General features: G+C 37.1%; 3 long non-coding RNA genes across 9 annotated transcripts in view; 2 read left to right on the forward strand and 1 right to left on the reverse strand.

Annotated features, from left to right (window-relative positions):
• LOC137858009 (uncharacterized) overlaps positions 1-14,101 on the forward strand; it is a 187,043-nt gene that overhangs the window by 29,127 nt on the left and 143,815 nt on the right. The gene's annotated exons all lie outside the window — the stretch shown is intronic.
• LOC137858007 (uncharacterized) overlaps positions 1-14,101 on the forward strand; it is a 74,394-nt gene that overhangs the window by 27,700 nt on the left and 32,593 nt on the right. Inside the window, exon 10 of one of the 7 annotated variants that reach the window (XR_011097469.1) lies at positions 3,768-4,212. The exons of the other annotated variants lie outside the window; for them this stretch is intronic. This is a non-coding gene — a long non-coding RNA (uncharacterized lncRNA). Of the gene's footprint in view, positions 1-3,767; positions 4,213-14,101 lie in introns of those variants that run through there. 7 annotated transcript variants of the gene reach the window in all.
• Positions 1-14,101, reverse strand: part of LOC137858008 (uncharacterized) — a 445,999-nt gene that overhangs the window by 17,394 nt on the left and 414,504 nt on the right. The window lies entirely within an intron of this gene.

The raw sequence follows: 14,101 nt of genomic DNA on the forward strand, positions 1-14,101 counted from the left end.
TGGTATGAAAATACTGCAGTGAAATTATTCTAACCTGCTGTAGATAAAGTGAAGCAGTTTAGAGAAATCTTCATAGCCAAGGGAATCTTAAACCCAGTGAAGCAGGAGGCTATGAAATAATCCCCAGGTTAGGAAGAGAGGTAGGTAAATTAGGATTTTCCTATTAAAATAGGAAAATTCCCTCTCCTACTTTTTCTTCCTCTTCTACTGCCATTAAAGCTATACCTTTCTGACCTTTCCCAAACACAAACTAGAGTATATTTAGTCTGGATTACTTTGATCATCTGATTTACGATATGGCCTCAAATAAGAGTGTCAGTGCTACTGAAGAGGAGAGAACTGAAATGCAAAGGGAGAAGTGAGTGCTCAGGCACAGGAAAATCCAGTGAAGGGATGAAAGACACGGAATCCTGATGGCCCTTGAACAGGAGACCTTTATTGCCATTTTTCACCACTACATATCTTTCCCCATAGCCCCATGCTCTGTCCACGTGCCCGAATGTGGCATACAATTGGTTAGAGACCCTCAGACACACGCCTTGAGCCAGCCAGCATTTGGCCACTCCCCAGAGCTCATCTTTAACACTGTAGCCAAGTTAATTTATCTCGACCTTGCTCAAATTTTTGTTTCTACTGCCTATGTCTTCATAATCTCTAATTCAGGGACACGTGAAACAGTGCAAAGCCACCTGCGAATTCGTTTCCCACAATCCAGGGCTTGGTAATCCAAAGTCCAAACACTGGAATCAACATGTGAAGATACTACAGCTGTGATGGTTTGTATGTCACCTGGTTTGGCACTACATCTCTATCCTTGATACATGCAAGAGGGGCAGGTGATGACACATATCCTGTCCTTTCTCCTACAAACCATCATCTCCTTAGAGAAGGACTTTGTTTCACTGTGTGCTTAGAACAAATTGAGAACCTAATCTTCTCTGGAGCCTCTGTGAAATGTAACAGATCAAGGAAAACATTTATCTAGGATGAAAGATATTTGGGAAATGTTAAATGTAATTTTAATAATCCAGGTTATAAAAATTCTAATTTTATGGAAAAATATCTCATAAATGCCTTCCCATTCACATTTCCCATTCGATTTCTGCTACAATGTTTAACTTCCGTTATTTTGAACTTACCTGTTCTTAGAAAGTAGCATGACGAGTGAATATAAGCTTGTTTTAACAAAGGAAGTTTCTGTTGATATCCTTACATCATTTTCTTAGTTCGCAGAAACATGCACCAATGTTTTATGAAATACTAGGTACCTTGTTACCCAATCTTTTGTTGACTCTACTCCATAAATGTGTATAAGGAACCCAGCAGAGCTACCTATGTGCTCTGCAGAGAAAGCATTTGATTTCTATTAGTTTGCGTATGTGTTTAGAAACAAGGCTAGTATTCTGCTCATCTTTCTTTGAGCTCTGAGGAGAAAATAATATATGCAGAGAAGCTTTTCCAATTACAAATTATTCCAGTTTTTCAGCTGACTGATTTGAGGCTTGATATTCTGTCATGATTCAAAGACGAGGTTAAACAAACCTTTCTTTAACAGCAGGTAAAGTGATAAGCAGTACAGTTGAAGTGAGATGATACCTGCAACTTCAGTGGGATTTTGCATGTAGTGAAATAAATTTTGACAGTTACTATGAATTTGAGAAGCAGGCCAGAGAGAGAGTGAGAAAGACACTAAAGCTTTTAAAATTTGCTTTTTTGAAGTTATTCCGTACCAAAATTGGAGAAGGCAGGGGGTCAACTTTATTTTTTCCCTCCAAAATTACATGTATTTGAGATTGAACATATTTTGAATTAAGAAACATGCAAATGCTTAATCTTAAATAGAAAATTAGCAATCCTTAGCTTAAGTAACTGAATGTTAGCAATAACTACTATATTCCAGCCTGTAACATGTTTTCCTGCGTTATGTTAAATGAGCAATGAAATGAGAGAGATGAAATAATTTAGGACCACTGGTAAATTAAAGCAGACAAATGTTTTTAATATTCCGTGAATATTTTTGAGATGTTAAAATATATCTTGTTCTGCATCAGGCTGAGACTTTCCAGGTGAGATTGAGAGAGGATAGCCAGAAAGTGTCGTGGTGGGGATTTGAACTCCACTTTGAGAGGGATTGCTCTAAGGTAGCCCAAGGCTTCTTTTAAAGTGTTTTGTTTGTTTGTTTTTCTGGCTGTCCCAAGGGAATCAAAGGGACAAGGGGAAAGATAGCACCTGACATATTCATGTTAGTGCTGAGGCATGGGATGATAGGAGGGGTAGCTTTTGCTGGTGGAAGAAGTCTGTCTTTCTATCCAACTGCTTCCCTGAGCTCCTGTTTCACCCAGCCTAGCTTTCCCCTCCCTGGCAGTAAAGGCTGGAATGGTGGAAGTGATTCTGTGACCGTGATAAACAAGGAAACAAACCAAACCCGACTGTGTACATGGCAATTCTCCAATTCTCACACCTTGAAAAATTGCTTTTGTAGAACATGAATATAGTAGTGCAAGTCATCAAGAAGAGGTATATTTTAGGCTGAAAATAATCAGTGTGGACCTGTGTTGCAAAGACAGTGTGCCCTTGACTGTCTGTAGAAGTGATCAGAATGTTTCATGTGAATGTTTTCTTTGTCAGTGGCCTTTTTGTGAAAAACGTTAGTATTTAAAATTTTAACTGTTTTCTTTTTTTTCATGTAATATTAATTGAAAATGCATTCATAGTCATTGCCTCAACAGTCTGGGACTGTGATTTAGTGACAGTCTGAGCATTTCTTTTTCAATGTCATTTTTGACTTAGTAATAATTCAGGTCATAACTATGAAATGAATTTTCATTTGAAAATGCAATGTAATTACAGAGGAAATGTTTCAAAATGTCTATTTTTTAATCTCTTTTGAAAACAAACATTTCTTGTTGGTTCATATGAAGCAATTTAAACAATATCACAATACTTTATGGAATATTCCTCTCCATTCCACTGCATTAAGGAAGACCCCTACATTGAGATTTGAAAATTAACCTTTCTTTTGAAGAGACAATAGGTGACTTACTGAGCACTGAAACAGATTGCCCACAGAGGTTGTGCAGTCTGCATCCTTGGAGATGCATCTAGATAGGGTCCTGGGCAACTGGCTCTAGGTGACTTTGAGCAGGGGTGTGACAAGGAGACCTCAAGAGTCAACCTCAACCATTCTGTGAAAAGTCAATCTGTCAGCATGGTTTCAGAGTACCCTAAGCAACAGTGCCCAAGTATACGCTGAATTTGTGGTATAGTTCCACTCTTAGCTTTTTCACGGGACACTTAAGATTTCATTTTTCTCCTTCTTTTTCATTCATCCATCTCTTTTTCTCTTCATCTTTCTATATGCCCATTATTTCCTTTTCCTTTCTGCTTCCTGCTTTCTTTGTTTTGCTTTTTATTATTATTATTATTTTTTTAATTCACATGTATCTTTCATCTTGTTGTGAATGCATTAAGGCTTGTGGCTGTCCTCTGGTAAAGAATTTCAAGGTCTGCTGTTATGGAAGATCAGTCCCATCCTTGCAAATTTCATTCTTGACTGTGAAGAGCTTCAGGGTTTGCTGCTTTGGGAATTAAAGTTCTGTCCCAAGCCCAGTGAAAAATACTGACAAAGTTTAATGACTTTAAATGCAGGATTGAGTCACCACAAAAGACAGAAAGAGGGAGTAAGACAAAGTAGCGATCACACTCCAAAAAGCAGATTTTGAGGAGTGTAAACGCCCTTCCTCCTCTCCTTTTTTCTTTCCTTTCAGGTCATTCTTAAAATGAGAGACATACAGTGGTGAACTTCCCAGAAAGCCTGATGAAGCTTGTTATTGAATAATTAATGAAAATAACTGGTATCAAAGCTTATCAAAATCAAAGCCTCTATTCCAGGCACGGTATACCTTCAAATAATTTAAAATAATATCAGACTTTGCAATTGTAGTTTAATTATGCTATTAATATTACCATAGTTTTATTGCTTTATCAGTAAAGACTTGTCGGTCTTAGAGGTAAAATTAATCTTTTTATATTTTCCTTCTGATTATATTTGTTTCCATAAATTGCAAATTGTAAGCCTAATCAACCATCAGGCATTCAGCACAACTGCATTTCATTCTTTTTTTCAGTAGAGCAAGCACCCTATGATACTCGATGGGCCAAAATAAACATTTTATTAGTTTACATTCTGAATGCTCACACATGACAAATCAGTACAGTGTGAAATGACTAACAGAAATTGTTGTTTCCCAAAGAATAGTGGAAGAGGCATTATAACACCCTTGCAATTTATTCCAAAAATTGCTTTCTTTTTTTTTTTTTTTTTTTTTTTTTTTTTTTTTTTTGTGTACTGTAAGAGGTTGAAGAAAGCTCTCTGGGAGCTTTAAAAATTGCTCCATATTTGCTTGCCTTCTCCATGGATGAGCTGACAACATAGCATACTCAAATATGAAGAATATATCTTGAAAATGATGTAAACATAACCAAACTAAGGACATCACTTTAAACAAATCTGTGCTTATTTTCCTTAAACTGCTCTGCATACTGGCACAACATGCTATTGCAGATTATATAAAATTTCCGAAATAGTTTTTGCAGTGAAATCTGTGCAAAACTGATATTATTTTGAGATACATGTATCAGATAATTTTGTCTGCTGGTCTTTATATCTTTTAATCATAAGCCTGTTCTAACTTTTAGAAATTTACTGTAGACTGTTATGACATTTAGATATCTGATTATCAACAGAGGATCCAGTGCCATTTTTAATGATGAATTGTTTCAGTATTCAGATTTCCTTTATGCCATTTTACTGTCTTTATGAACTCATTACTTGCTGTAGAGAAGCACTGAATCACCTTTATGCCATCCAGAAATGGACCCACTAAGGCCACCCTAGGCAGCCAACAGATGTTTATCAGCATTGAGGAAGTATTTACAAAAGCAAGATCTTGCTGAAATAAGGGTTCAGGGGCTGTTGTAACTCCTCATTCTTGTGCCAAGAACTTCAAGAAGTTTCAAATGTCATGTCAGGTAAGTTAAAACAGGATGGGCTGAAGTTCATTTCATTCAGTCTTGCTGTTCTGGGACTATATTCTTCTGTACATTTTGTTTTATCTTTCCTTTGTTGGAGGAAGTAATCTATTTTCTGTAAGTCTACTATCTGTATATTTGGGTCAAATTTGATAAATAGCAGGTATTCTGACTTTGAGACTGGAAGGAGATGGGCTGATAAGGACTTTCTCTAAGTGTTTCCCTCAGTATTTAAGACCAGATCATTTACATGCACAGAAATGGATATTAGCTTTCAATACAACAGATACATTTATACTGCATCAATTCATCAATGATAACTATGCACATACATACTCTGACCACTGGTGTCACTGTCTCTGTGGTTGAGTCACTTCACATTTTCTGTGGTACTAGAATACTGTACACAGACTGTTACTGTCAAGTGGCTGGTATGCTGCCTTTTGACATCCTGGCTTTCCCTAGGGCCTCAAGTCCACTATATGTTTGGAACCCACACCCATACTGATACTAGGTTAAAAGTAGTTGAGAGCTGATCTGACTTGAGCTGGGATAGGGCTGTCACCATCAGCAACGTGCTGTCAATGGTTTGCTTACAGTTTTAGCTTAGTAATGGACCAAACAAATTGTGTCCCTGTTAAAATGAGAGAAGGTTTTGCTATTCACTTAAAAGGATCAAGATTTGGTGCTGTGCAAATTATCCAATAACTCTGGAGTTTTGTTTGTGGTGGGGCTTAGCAGAGGAAGAGTGAGTAAGGTCTTGGCATAACAAAAATGTAGTAGCTCTATAAATATCAGAGGAAAAATTACTGTGGGTACTTGTCTTTACTCTTCCTACTTGTCTTTACTCTTCCTGTTCTCTAAAGAGACCGAATTTTTCAAGTCACCACCATACAGACACATGTACCCAACGCAGCCTTCATTGTCATCTTCTGAAGTTGAATCTTTACCTAAGTGACTGCTCTTGTACAGTTCTTGGTAGTGTTTCAGTTGATTTCATCAAAGTGGTTTCTTTCTTTTTCTTACAAAGAGATTGATATATTAAATCATTTGAATTGATCTCTTTGTCATAGGGCTGGAAGGTTTGGATTGGACAAAGTAACAATAAACAACGTACTGTATTTCAAGCAAATAGTTTTAGTATGTGACATAAAGTCATAGTTTCTAAAGTTCGTGCAAGCAGCTAAGGCAGTAGGTATGTTCATATGCATACATATTCTTAGTTTCAATCTGGTGCTTTGTGCATGAAAAACTTTTACCACCGTGGTTATTTGGCAGATTATGTATGTTGAGATTGAAAACACCATTAACAGAGTGTTTTCTTTTCCTTTTACAAGTGCTTACAGCATGAAAGATACTGTAACTAACAGGTGAAGTCAGTGCATGGCAAGATGCAATATAAAACAAATCCTTACCTATCTCTAGATCCACACATCTTTAGTACTTTTATGAAACTGCAGCATCGTGTTGCGTGCACCTTCAGAGAATTAAGACAGAAATAGCCCCTCAGTTACACTTTGGCTGAATCTTTTACAATGCATTTATAAACTTTAGGGGAATAAGGTGTCTCTGTCTTCTGTTGCCTGTATAAAAGCTGGTAGAAATGTCCTGCATTATTAGCCACTCTAGTATTGCATTTTATGCTGGAATTTTTTCAGATGAGAGAAAGGAAATGATATAAGGCAGGGTTTTATTTTCAATTTGTCTGTCTGAACAGTCAATTTGACAGGGGGAGAAAATTTTCACGTACTGTCTGGTATCAGCTTCAAAGATTTATGGTGAAATAGTGTTTTTAATGCAACTAGAGTCCTGTGCATTATGTTCATGTGTCGCATTAAGGGGTGTAGCCGATTAACCGTTACGTGTCTGGTCAGATTCAGGGTACCGAACTATCACAATCACAGATTCACCAATAATGCATTAACTGATGTGAGTCTGGTCGAATTCAGAGCACTGAACTACCACAGTCACGGATTCACCAATAACACATAACCATCCTTATTCTAGTTGCGTTCAGTGAGAACTATCACGGCTAGGAACAATGCAGTTAAGTGCAATTTATTACAGCAACAGGTACCCAGGTTCTTTGGATTGCCGGCGATAGTTTACTGTCTGCAAAAGCAAATTAGCACGCATGAAATACACAGGTGACACAGGTGTGCAGCCTGGAAATTAACACGTTAAAAGGCACAAAGACTCTGTAGTGATTTCTAAGTTTCCGTGGACACACAGTATAATCAAGTGTTCAAATCTCACCCAAAGGCATCCCAATGGGGTTTGAAGGGAGGCTCAGCCCGTCGACTGATCCCAGGAGTCAGCAGGTCCTCGGGATGATGTATTCCCTTGTGATGGTATCTCCCTTGACAGTGGTATCTTTCCTAACATCCCCTCTCTCTTAGGTCAATTTATATTGTTTTCTATCTTTTAGGTGGAGCTTGGGTGACTCTAGTCAAGCATATCTTAGTTATGATTGGTGAAAAGTTTTCCCGTCTCTGTTTAAAGGAATGGGCTCCAAGAAATTCAGAGTGCATGCTCAGTGAGGGGTGGTCGCACCTTGGAGGTGGGTAGCTTTTGGCATGGAGGTGTGTTTTGGTATTATAATGATATTACAATGAGGAAAAGTACATTGGGGTACAGCATTTGTCAAAACATGACAGGTCCTTGGCTTGGGGTAGCAAAAAGTGTGGTTTATTGGTCTCGGTGTGCACAAGAACAATCGAGTTCCCACCTGGTACAGAGCCTAGCCATGGTGTCTCCACTCCACTCTGTGCTCTATACTGTTCCTTAGAGCTAGCACACCAGGTTCCCTCAGCATGCTAGCATCTAAGGTTGGAAGCCTGGGGAACACCCAGGTAATGCAGCTACACCCTACCCTGAAAGCCTCTTCAATGCTGTACATTTTCTTTAAAATGTGAATATTAGTTCTATTTTCCTAGCTACTTTAGGCAATTACACCACATAATATTATATTTGTTTAATTCCTTGATGTGAACTGTGGTTAGAACCTGGCTTTCCTGTAAATCAAAATGCTGTTTTGTTGCTCAAGGTGTAAAATATCACTCATCCTGGATATATGTCCTCTGTGGCATTTGTGTAGGCATCTATACTTAAGACAACCTTTACAGTTGAATAGAAAGAGCTTATGATTATAATTGGAGTTGCATTCTGTTGCTGAGGAGGACAAAGCTCTGGAAAATTGCCATCTCATCATTACTGCCTTCCACATGCAGGAAGGCCATGGCCAAGCATGCACAGCTGCACATTGATTTTCTTTTCTTGTACTTTGCAGCAGCATTCCATGGTTCTTGGCTGCCATTCTTGAAGCAGATCAATTTCATATTAAATTTCTTATTAAACATAGCTCTCAGACTGCAAGTGAGGAGGAAACTCTGCTGTTCCAGGATGTTCACAAGGCATATGCCAAATTGATTTCAGAACAGCATGCATAGATATAAAAGCAAAGATATTTTTACTTTTCCCTTTTTGCTTCAAAATACTTCGTGCAATCTATTTTAGAAGGGTGAAAAGTCTTTGAACTTAAAGACTTTTTTTGGAGAGGAAATGTTCTTGTAAGGAGGAGTGAAAGTAAACATCCAATGGGATTTCTCAGTGTCAATGGTTTTAATTAAAATCTTGAAATATTCTGTCTTGGTCCGAAGGAGAATTATGACACTTATGCAGATGAAGTAGCACAGAAGTAATGATAATGTTCCCTGGCTAACAATAAGGCTTCAATGGTGTTTTGTGCATGCTTGCTTAATTATACTTTTTTGTAGCTTGCAGTTTCACTCAAGTTGCTAGTGTAAATTTGGCGTTCTTAACTGAGTATTAGAAGACTACAGCAGTAAAACAACTTTCAGTCTCATGAAGTCAAAAAGAGTTTATCCTAAATGTTTGAAGGAACTTCTTTTTGGAAAAAGTTGCTTTCAGAACTGAGTTCTGCTTTTCAGTTCTGTCATTTTAGTTTCAGAGTCATCTGAAATCACAGCCATTATTGATTTTTTTTTTTTTTTTTTTAAATGTTCTTTGTAGTTATAAATACCTAGATTTTCTAAATCTATTAGTTGTTGGAAACATTCCTTAGTTTATTCCTTACTTCTAGGAAATATGCTGAACAGTTTTTTAAGCAATGTGTGACAAAGGCTCAAGATGAAAAATACTGATATGTACCTAATTTTTTGGTCTTACCATAATAGTTGGTACATTCAGTGTGTACTAGTAGAAGCATATGCAATCCTGCAAGTCACTGTACTCATATACAACTTCATTTGTTTAAGTAGATCTGTTTGCTAGGATGGGAGCATTTGATTTATGTAAAAGTCTTTGTAGGACTTAGTTCAGTCCTCAATGAAGTCTTTGCATGTGGTTCTCATTGAAATTAGTGGACATATACTCTCAACATTGATTTTTAAAAAATGGGGAGGAGACTAAATTTCTTGGGACACCAAGAGATATAATGGTCTGCATTTTAAAAATTTGCCCTGAATCTGCACTGTAGAAGAAATGGTATTCTTTCTACTCTGACAAGAAGTATACATGCATACAGTGAGGAGGCTGCAAAAGCCTCATTTGCATCTAGAACATTGAGGGCCGGAGGAGCATGTGAAATACTGGATTCAGTAGGACTGGTTCCAAATGTGAACATTCACAGAACCAACCTTAGGTCTCTTAATTTTTCTCATCTCTCTGGTTACAAAATTAATAGTTTATGCTGCTTAGTGCTGCACTACAGTGAGTCATATTTCCCATATTTCATTCCACTTGACCTGAATTAAATGATGCTGAATTTAACTGCATCAAAAATGACAATACACATGCCATAATCAAATCTGGATATAATTAAACTAGCTCAATTTTTTATACTCTCAATGAAACAACAGAACTCTCCACGTGTGATTTTTGTTATGCACAAATGTTCATGCATTTCTAGGTGGATTAGATGAATGCCAAAGTCATTACAAAGATTAAGCTAACAACAAGCTTGAATCCCACTGCCGTATACTGTGGTACTGAGGAAACATTTGTATAGGATAGAAAAGATAAAGGTTAGAATAAGTAGGATTTGAAAAAAAAAATCTTCCAACTGATTTTATGAAGTAAAATGATGTTCTAGTGGGAAAACTAATATACTATTGACAGACTCGAGCAACCAAAATTTATCAGTGGAACACTCACTAGGAGGAGGAAAGCATTAGACATAGTTTGGACACTCATTTGCCATAATCAAGACTATGCATTGAGATGCAGCATTATACAGAGCTGGCACATTTGGTGCCATCTCATGTACTTAAAACGTGTGGCTACACCAAACTTCTAAGCATTGTCTGTAAAAATGCCACTTATAAATTTTAATATAATGAGAAGTAGCAAGAAGTGTTTGTTTTTCTTAAGAACCTAAAGAGAGACTACATTTTGGTTGGGCTGGTCTTGTTTTTACACTTGTCTGAATCAAAAGAAAATTGTAAATACTGAATAGGGGCAGTATGTTTGTGTACATAATTGTGTACAGAATCCTTTGTGTTACAAAGGATTCTGTAATCTAGCCTATGACCCTTGGGCTAAAGGGAGAACTTGATCATATCCTTTACAGAGGGGCTGAAAGAGGAGAATTAGGTAATTCATTCAATATTTTAGATATTTTAATGCAGCCTTAATGCTGGGCTCAGGCTCTGTGTTGGCAGAATCTGTCAGACCCTGTTTTCTGAAAGATAAACAAAATGGTAGTAAAAGATAGTAAAATTGCCAGTGTTGTATCGTCTTAGCTTCTATGTGTCTAGAAATGACATCTAGAAATCATATATCATACTTCTATACTCTAGTGCAGGATCAGCTATTCTTACAGAATTTGTGACAGAAATCTGTGTGGTCTGCTCTGTAAAAGTCTGTGGCTATGGAGAATCACAACTTTGCTGGGTAGTCTCATCTTATACCCATCTATTCTTTCACTTATCTTCTATTCTTACTAAGTTTTTTGTTTAGTCTGATTTGCAATACCATCCCCTGCCCCCCACCCTGCAATTCCCCTTTTGATACACATTCTTTCCCATTCTTTACTGCCTAAGGAGAATATGGAGATTTTTAAATTTCTTTTTGCTGAATTTGAAGAGTCAAGTCTTGTGTTCCCTTGTTCTTTCCTGTCTAGACTGTAAAAAGCCCAGTACATTCAGTCTTTCCATGTGTGTCATCATTGCAGGCCTCTTAGAATTCCGGTGCTCCCATCCATTTCTTTTTTTTTTTTTCTTAATGTCTGGTTCTCCAAATGTGACACCTTACTGTGAACATCTGCCTGGATTTAGCTGCCCCTAGCTCCCTGGATTTAGCTGTTTAGTGTTCCAAAAAAAGGTCAGCTTAAAATTACATTTAGTGGAGTACATTCGATAGCTGGGGCAATGATTAATGAATAAAATGTGTCTGAAATGGCAATATTCCTTATTGGATTCTTTTCCATGCATTCAACTATTTTGTTGCTTCTTGTTTTGAAATTCTTACTTTTAAAAAGTGAAGTTTGGGGGGATATTTAAATACGTCTTAAATTTTTAACAAACACTTAGATTGTTTAATATTTAGAACTCCTTTAGAACAAATATTTAGAACTCCTTGTTCTTTGTGTTAAAATAAATTTTCATTCTAGTCCCTGTGAATCTCTCATACTCTTGTTCCCAAATAGACGGAAGCATCCTTTTTTTTTGTGTGTGTTACTGTATGCATCTCTGCAACCAGAGTATTCGATATTAAAAATTGATTCTGTAGATCTTCCCAGTGCTTCACAGCTACTATACCTCTATTAAGCTTTCATACTTGTTTCATAAAATCTTGCTGGAATATATTTGCTTTTTCCCCGGTTTGAGCTTAACAAGTAAATTTCTGAGGTTACCTGGGGGAAAAAATGCAAATGTGTTGAAGTGTTTGACAAATATCATACATCAAAGCAGGTACCCTCCCCCCCTCCAAATCCTAAATAAGGCTTGAAGATTGATATCACTGGGAAAAAAAACAAAAACAAAAACAAAACACTTCTATAAAGTTACTGTTCCATACAGTTCTGACAATATGCAGAAACAATGAAATGAATGTCTGGTGTCTTCATTAGTTTTTTGTAAAATGCAAAAGCATTTTCTGCCATCTCATTATTCAGGGCATACATGCACTCTCTATCTTGGTGGCAGTGCTATAAGAAAATGAAGAGCTCTTTATTAATATTTACATGGGCAAAAATCACAGTAGAATCTACAAGCCATGTTATCTGGTACAAGAGCAAACAGTTGTGTCAAGAATTATTTCAGCCTGTTGCTTCCATGGGTCTGTCTGCATTGCATGCTGGATGATGTTCAAAGGATGTGTTTTCCAACAGCCAGCTACACTCCAGCTCTTTCCTCTTTTCTTACAACAGAACAGTGAGAAAGAAACAAAATGACCCTCCCATTCAGAGACCAGCAGATGGGTATATTTTCTTTTGACTTTGTCTTTAACTGTTTCAAAAAAGAAGCCAAGCATTCTGTACTAATGCTTTCACCTCTGAATACTTTGCTACTTCCAAGGGAAACTTTTATGAACTGGAGTTCATGAAAAACAAACTTCAAGTGGAAGGGAGAGATGTTTCTGTTAAATAGCGTTTCAGAAATTGCACATTTTCAGAAGGTGTGAATTACGTTTTCTTCACTCCTTGATTTTTAAGCTTTGTTTCAGTCACTCTGGAATTAAAGGAAAATTGGAAATGTTGACAGACTGGAACAAGGTGGATGTGAAATGTGTCTCCTTGTTTGTATTATTTTACTCCTCATTTTCCTTTGATTCTTCAGTAGATACTTATGGAGGTGTCAAACATTTCTGAATTTATGTGAATGACAGAACTAACAAAAGAGGTACAGAGTAGATACTTGAGGAATTCCTTCTCTGCTTCACTGTGAAATAGTCTTGTTTATCTTGATTAGTAGCACATTGAGTTCTAACACCAAAGACAGGCTATGTTACCAATAAATGTTTATTCTTACTTTATGTATTATATCATCAAGGTGACTTAATGTGTTTTAAAGCAAAAAAATCAGATAAAGCAGTAATTATTCACTTTAAATTATCAGACACTTAATCATGTTTTGCCTGCTCTTGGATTTCTTTTTATAGTTGTTAATCCAATAAAATAGAGGTACTTCTGGACATATGCACTTATACAGTTGTTTATCCCTTTTATTTATTTCCAAGAGTCAGGTCTCTATTGATCAACAGAAAGAATAGACTTAATAGCAAATTATGTCCACCAGAAGCTTAATAAAATATATTTTCTTTGTTAACCCACACCTCTAGATAATTGAAAGTTGTCTTTCATTCATAGAAGCATGTATGTGTCTTTCAGAGAATAAAGCAACACTGCAGTTTTTAAAGGTAGTACGTATTTAGGCCTACTTCAGAAGTGGATGATATGAGTCACCTTCTGCTAAGGTCTTTTAGATGAGGAAGAGATATTTGTAATATTTAATTTAATATTAAATTAAAGACACCGTAGAAATAGAATCTAAAGGTTCTAACGGAAAGAAATATGTTTATTGTATTTACTAGCATGGACAGAAGCATTCCATTGCTCCATTTAAAATCCTTGGGAGTGCTTAAATAAGCCAGATAACCATGCATTTTCACATCATTGTGGTTTAACCTGGCAGGCATCACGCAGCGGTTCCCTTGATCCCACCCCCCCAGTGGGATGATGGGAGAGAATTGAAAGAAAAAAATGTAAAAAAAAAAACCCACAAACTAGTGGGTTGAGATAATGACAGTTTAAAAGGATAGAAGCTGAAGGGAACATAATAATAATGATGTTAAAAGAATATACAAAATATGTGATGAACAATGCAATTACTGACCACCCGCTGACTGATGCCCAGGTTGACCTTGAGCAGCAGTACCTCCCAGCCAAACCCCTTCACCCCGTTGTATCCTCCAGCACGGTGCCATGTGGTTTGGGACATCCCTCTGGCCAGCTGGAGTCAGCTGTCCTGGCTCTGTCCCCTCCTGGCTCCTTGTGCACCCCCAGCCTCCTCGTGGGCAGGGCAGCACCAAAAGCTGAAACGGCCTTGGC

This window comes from Anas acuta, chromosome 5 (assembly GCF_963932015.1).
Source record: "Anas acuta chromosome 5, bAnaAcu1.1, whole genome shotgun sequence".
NCBI lineage: Eukaryota > Metazoa > Chordata > Aves > Anseriformes > Anatidae > Anas > Anas acuta.